Consider the following 7,338-nt stretch of genomic DNA (forward strand, 5'->3'; position numbering starts at 1 on the left):
ATAAACATACACAAACACACACATATGCTTTCATGAGTATTCAAATGTAAACATGATCACAATTGTACAAATACACATCAAATACTGATATGCAGTGATTTAGTCAGGTCTGTAAACCTCCAGTCCTAGAGTCCCAAGTCCCTAGTGTTCCAGTACAAGTCCTGGAGTCCCAAGTCCCTAGCGTCCAAGTCCTGGAGTCCCAAGTCCCTAGTGTTCCGGTCCAAGTCCTGGAGTCCCAAGTCCCTAGTGTTCCAGTTCAAGTCCTGGAGTCCCAAATCCCTAGTCTTCCAGTCCAAGTCCTGGAGTCCCAAGTCCCTAATGTTCCAGTCCATGTCCTGGAGTCCCAATTCCCTAGTGTTCCAGTCCAAGTCCTGGAGTCCCAAATTCCTATTGTTCCAGTCCTAGAGTCCCAAGTCCCTAGTCTTCCAGTCCAAGTCCTGGAGTCCCAAATTCCTAGTGTTCCAGTCCAAGTCCTAGAGTCCCAAGTCCCTAGTGTTCTAGCCCAAGTCCTAGAGTCCCAAGTCCCTAGTGTTCCAGTCCAAGTCCTGGAGTCCCAAATTCCTAGTGTTCCAGTCCAAGTCCTAGAGTCCCAAGTCCCTAGTGTTCTAGCCCAAGTCCTAGAGTCCCATGTTCCTAGTGTTCCAGTCCAAGTCCCTAGTGTTCTAGTCCAAGTCCTTGAGTCCCAAGTCCCTAGTGTTCTAGTCCAAGTCCTAGAGTCCCAAGTCCCTAATGTTCCAGTCTATGTCCTGGAGTCCCAAGTCCCTAGTGTTCCAGTCCAAGTCCTGGAGTCCCAAATTCATAGTGTTCCAGTCCAAGTCCTAGAGTCCCAAGTCCCTAGTGTTCCAGTCCAAGTCCTAGAGTCCCAAGTCCCTATTGTTCTAGTCCAAGTCCTAGAGTCCCAAGTCCCTAGTGTTCCAGTCCAAGTCCTAGAGTCCCAAGTTCCTAGTGTTCTAGTCCAAGTCCTAGAGTCCCAAGTCCCTAGTGTTCTAGTCCAAGTCCTAGAGTCCCAAGTCCCTAGTGTTCCAGTCCAAGTCCTAGAGTCACAAGTCCCTAGTGTTCCAGTCCAAGTCCTAGAGTCCCACGTTCCTAGTGTTCTAGTCCAAGTCCTAGAGTCCCAAGTTCCTAGTGTTCCAGTCCAAGTCCTAGAGTTTCAAGTCCCTAGTATTCTAGTCCAAGTCCTAGAGTCCCAAGTCCCTGGTGTTCCAGTCCAAATCCTAGAGTCCCAAGTCCCTAGTGTTCCAGTCCAAGTCCTAGAGTCCCAAGTCCCTAGTGTTCCAGTCCAAGTCCTAGAGTCCCTAGTCCCTAGTGTTCCAGTCCAAGTCTGAGTCCTGTAAACTAGAGTTCGAAGTCAAGTCACGAGGCCCTTGGTAGGCTAAAAGCTACGGTCCAACAATCTTTCAAGCTACATTTCATTATGTAGAAAGCTAGCTGACTTACAGTGTTGCACATTAGTAGAACTAGCATAGCTAAAAGAAAAATTCCTCTGGCACTATATGGTGGACAAATATCATCACGAATCAATCTGTTATTTCCAGGATAATGTCACTGCAGGTATAATTCTGTCAATCACCTGCCACAAAGACCACTGCAGGCAAAGATCCGCTTGGAACGCTGCCATGGTTAAAAGGGGAAACTGTTCAAATTCTGTTTTTGCATACATTGTAGCAATTTGACTAAATTAACCCATTCTACCCATACAATGGAGACTTGATTGTTGAATTTGTGTGAAGTAGTCCTGATCTTGTCAGTTTCCCTATAATCTTAATCAACGATATAGGCGAAGTTTTGCTTTTTAGTATGCGCAACAAGACTTTACTGGGCAGTGGGCCCCAATGGGTGGGGAGATGAGTGTGACAAACAGGGCAAAACGTTCAGGTGCAAAACGTTTTGCCACGGTGTACAACTAATGAATACACCCCAGGTTGTTTCATTGGTTGTAGTTTCTATTCATCCATTGCCCCATTCTTTCCCTCCACCACTAAATGGTGGACAAATATATATCATAATGAATCAATCTAATGTTCTTTCAGCATAATGTCACTGCAGGTAGAAATCATTCTCAGTCAATCACCTGCATTTGTATGACACAAAGACCACAGCAGGTAAAGTTCCACTTGGAGATACTGTTCAAATTCCTTTTAGCAAATAAATTGTATCAATTTGACTAAAATGACCCATTCTACCCATACAATGGAGACCTGATTGTTGAATTTTTGTGAAGTAGTCCGGATACACATTTGTCTTGTGTACCTAACCTTATGGTTTACCTTAATGACATCTGCCTGTTATGTAGTCCATAATACACTCTTAATAACATCTGTTATGTAGTCTATAATACACTCTTTCTTTCAAGTTTTCCCTTTCTCCCTCTCTTCTCCAACTGTAAAACCCTTGACAGAGCTATCAGAGCCTCTCTCCTGGCTTCAAACACACACACACTGACAAGGCTTTGCAGCCCTTTGTGTGTGGGTGGAAATCGCTTCTACACATCTGGCTGACAAGTGTGTTGATTTGGTTAGATACACCATTGTGAGAGGGGGACTAGCGAACGAGTGCGAGGGAAGATTCCTTTCTTTCTTTGAGCGTTCAGCGTTTAACCAAGAGGAGAAGCCAACTTGCACGTCTCTTCTCTCTCCTTCTCTCCTCTTCTCTCTCTCTCTCCTCTCCTCCTGTTTCTCCCTCACAATGGCTGGTGGAGCTGCAGGGTATTTCTCTGTTTGGAAGAGTGGTTTATCTCTCCTCTCTTTCCCTGATCCTCTCCTCCTCTCCTACCAGGGAAAAGCCTGTTAACTGTAGTGTGTTCCTCTCCTCCCTGTCCCTCTGACTCCTTCTCCTCTCTCTCTCTCTTTCTTTCTCTCTCTCTCTCTCTCTCCCTCTCTCTCTCTCTCTCGCTCTTTCTCTCTCTCTCTCTCGCTCTCTCTCTCTCTATTGCTCTACTCAATTTCTCTCTTTATCAGACCCTCTCTATCTGGTTATAGGTAATACAGGCCCTCTATCTATCTGGTGACACAGATGTGTGTGTCAGATGAGCCACCGGATAGACAGACAGCCTGGCATCACAGTGAACAGGGCCTAACTCACAGGACAGACAGCCTGGCATCACGGTGAACAGGGCCTAGCTCACAGGACAGACAGACAGCCTGGCATCACGGTGAACAGGGCCTAACTCACAGGACAGACAGCCTGGCATCACGGTGAACAGGGCCTAGCTCACAGGACAGACAGCCTGGCATCACGGTGAACAGGGCCTAGCTCACAGGACAGACAGACAGCCTGGCATCACGGTGAACAGGGCCTAGCTCACAGGACAGACAGCCTGGCATCACGGTGAACAGGGCCTAGCTCACAGGACAGACAGCCTGGCATCACGGTGAACAGGGCCTAGCTCACAGGACAGACAGACAGTCTGGCATCACGTTGAGTGTTGTGTGTGTGTGTTTGTCTGCGTGAGGGAGTATGTTTGTGTGTGTGTGTGTGTGTGTGTGTGTGTGTGTGTGTGCGTGCTCACTTTAGTATTCAAGTAGTTCTATTTCCGTACACGTGCACGTACAGAGCCTTCAGAAAGTATTCACACCCCTTGATTATTCCACATTTTGTGTTAGTCTGAATTTAAAATGGATTAAATTGAGTTTGTTTGTCACTGGCCTACACACAATATACCCCATAATGTCAAAGTGGAATTATGTTTTTCGAAATGTTTACAAATTAATTAAAAATGAAAAGCTGAAATGTCTTCAGTCAACCTCTTTGTTATGGCAAGCCTGAATACGTTCAGGAGTAAAAATGTGCTTAACAAGTCACATAATAAGTTGCATGGACTCACTCTATGTGCAATAATAGTGTTTAACATGATTTTTGAATGACTACCTCATCTCTGTACCCCACACATTGAATATCCCTTTGAGCATGGTGAAGTTATTAATTACACTTTGGATGGTGTATCAATACACCTAGTCACTACAAAGATACAAGCGACCTTCCTAACTCAGTTGCCGGAGAGGAAGGAAACCGCTCAGGGATTTCACCATGAGGCCAGTGGTGAATTAAGATTACAGAGTTTAATGGCTGTGATAGGAGAGAACTGAGGCTGGATCAACAACATTGTAATTACTCCACAATATTAACCTAATTGACAGAGTGAAAAGAAGGAAGCCTGTACAGAATAAACATATTCCAAAACATGCAACAAGACACTAAAGTAATACTGCAAAACATGTGGCAAAGCAATTCACTTTTTGTCCTGAATACAAAGTCTTAAGTTTGGGGCAAATCCAATACAACATATTACTGAGTACCACTCTCCATATTTTCAAGCATAGTGGTGGCTGCATCATGTTATGGGTATGCTTGTAATTGTTCAGGACTGGGGAGTTTTTCAGGATAAAAAAGAAACGGAATGGAGCCAAGCACAGGCAAAATCCAAGAGGGAAACCTGGTTCAGTCTGCTTTCCACCAGACACTGGGAGATGAATTCAACTTTCAGCAGGACAATAATCTCTTCTACAAAGTATTGACTCAGGGGTGTGAATACATATGTCAATTCGATATTTCTGTATTTCATTTTCAATCAATTTGCTAAAATTTCTAAAAACATGTTTTCACTTTGTCATTATGGGGTATTGTGTGTAGAATAAAATCTATTTAATCCATTTTAAATTCAGTCTGTAACACAACAACATGTGGAAAAGGTCAAGGGGTATGAATACTTTCTGAAGGCAGGTATGTGTGTCAGCGCTGTCATTGTCTTAGGATGTGTGTTGGGACGTGTGTTGGGACATGTTGGGATGTGTGGACATGCTCTGTATGTACATGTATATCATAGCCATGGCCTATCTTAGAACTGATTAAACATAGTAATATATCATAATAACAATATAATACATCATAATATATGGCATTTAGCTGACGCTTTTATCCAAAACGACTTAGTCATGCATACATACATTTTCTGTGTACTAGTGACATTTTAAATGTCAAACCCATCTGGAGTCTGTCTGCCTAATGCCTTTAAACAGTCCATAACTAAGTCTGTATTGGACCGGAGACATTAAGACAGTCCATAACTAAGTCTGTAGTGGACCAGAGACATTAAGACAGTCCATAACTAAGTCTGTATTGGACCGGAGACATTAAGACAGTCCATAACTAAGTCTGTATTGGACCAGAGACATTAAGACAGTCCATAACTAAGTCTGTATTGGACCGGAGACATTAAGACAGTCTATAACTAAGTCTGTATTGGACCAGAGACATTAAGACAGTCCATAACTAAGTCTGTATTGGACCAGAGACATTAAGACAGTCCATAACTAAGTCTGTATTGGACCAGAGACATTAAGACAGTCCATAACTAAGTCTGTAGTGGACCAGAGACATTAAGACAGTCCATAACTAAGTCTGTAGTGGACCAGAGACATTAAGACAGTCCATAACTAAGTCTGTATTGGACCGGAGACATTAAGACAGTCCATAACTAAGTCTGTAGTGGACCAGAGACATTAAGACAGTCCATAACTAAGTCTGTAGTGGACCGGAGACATTAAGACAGTCCATAACTAAGTCTGTAGTGGACCAGAGACATTAAGACAGTCCATAACTAAGTCTGTAGTGGACCGGAGACATTAAGACAGTCCATAACTAAGTCTGTATTGGACCAGAGACATTAAGACCAGAGACATCACCGCCTGGTATGGCAACTGCTTGGCCTCCGACCGCAAGGCACTACAGAGGGTAGTGCGTACGGCCCAGTACATCACTGGGGCCAAGCTTCCTGCCATCCAGGACCTCTATACCAGGCGGTGTCAGAGGAAGGCCCTCAAAATTGTCAAAGACTCCAGCCACCCTAGTCATAGACTGTTCTCCCTGCTACCGCACGGCAAGCGGTACCGGAGTGCCAAGTCTAGGTCCAAAAGACTTCTCAACAGCTTCTACCCCCAAGCCATAAGACTCCTGAACAGCTAATCATGGCTACCCGGACTATTTGCACTGCCCCCCCACCCCATCCTTTTTACGCTGCTGCTACTCTGTTAATTATTTATGCATAGTCACTTTAACTCTACCCACATGTACATATTACTTCAACTATCTCAACTAGCCGGTGCCCCCGCACATTGACTCTGCACCGGTACCCCCCTGTATATATAGCCTCCCTACTGTTATTTTATTTTACTTCTGCTCTTTTTTTCTCAACACTTTTTTTGTTGTTGTTTTAATTTTACTTTTTTTGTAAAAAATAAATGCACTGTTGGTTAAGGGCTGTAAGTAAGCATTTCACTGTAATGTCTGCACCTGTTGTATTCGGCGCATGTGACCAATAAAATTTTATTTTATTTGATTTGAAGTATGTAGTGGACCAGAGACATTAAGACAGTCTATAACTAAGTATGTAGTGGACCAGAGACATTAAGACAATCCATAACTAAGTCTGTATTGATCACTGGAAACAGAATGCACCTGAGCTCAATTTCGAGTCTCGTGGCAAAGGGTCTGAATACTTATGTAAATAAGGTATTTCCTGTTTTTGCTTTGTCATTATGGGGTATTGTGTGTAGATTGATGAGGAATATTTTTTATTTAATCCAATTTAGAATAAGGGAGGAGAGGAGAGGAGAGGGGGAGGATGAGGGAGGAGAGGAGGAGAGGAGAGGAGAGGAGAGGAGAGGAGAGGAGAGGAGAGGAGAGGAGAGGAGAGGAGAGGAGAGGAGAGGGTCATGTTTATAGTTCACCCCAACTAACATATTGAGTATTTACAGTTGAAGTCAGAAGTTTACATACACCTTAGCCAAATACATTGAAACTCAGTTTTTCACAATTCCTGACATTTAATCCTAGTAAAATTCCCGGTCTTAGGTCAGTTAGGATCACCACTTTATTTTAAGAATGTGAAATGTCAGAATAATAGTAGAGAGAATGATTTATTTCAGCTTTTATTTCTTTCATCACATTCCCAGTGGGTCAGAAGTTTACATGCATTCAATTAGTATTTGGTAGCATTTACTTTAAATTGTTTAACTTGGGTCAAACGTTTCGGGTAGCCTTTTTTCCCACAATAAGTTGGGTGAATGTTGGCCCATTCCTCCTGACAGAGCTGGTGTATCTGAGTCAGGTTTGTAGGCCTCCTTGCTCGCACACGCTTTTTCAGTTCTGCCCACAAATGTTCTATAAGATTGAGGTCAGGGCTTTGTGATGGCCACTCCAATACCTTGACTTTGTTGTCCTTAAGCCATTTTGCCACAACTTTGGAAGTATGCTTGGGGTCATTGTCCATTTGGAAGACCCATTTGTGACCAAGCTTTAACTTCCTGACTGATGTCTTGAGATGTTGCTTCAATATATCCA

Source organism: Coregonus lavaretus (genome assembly GCF_964263955.1).
Source record: "Coregonus lavaretus genome assembly, contig: HAP1_SCAFFOLD_4202, whole genome shotgun sequence".
Lineage (NCBI taxonomy): Eukaryota > Metazoa > Chordata > Actinopteri > Salmoniformes > Salmonidae > Coregonus > Coregonus lavaretus.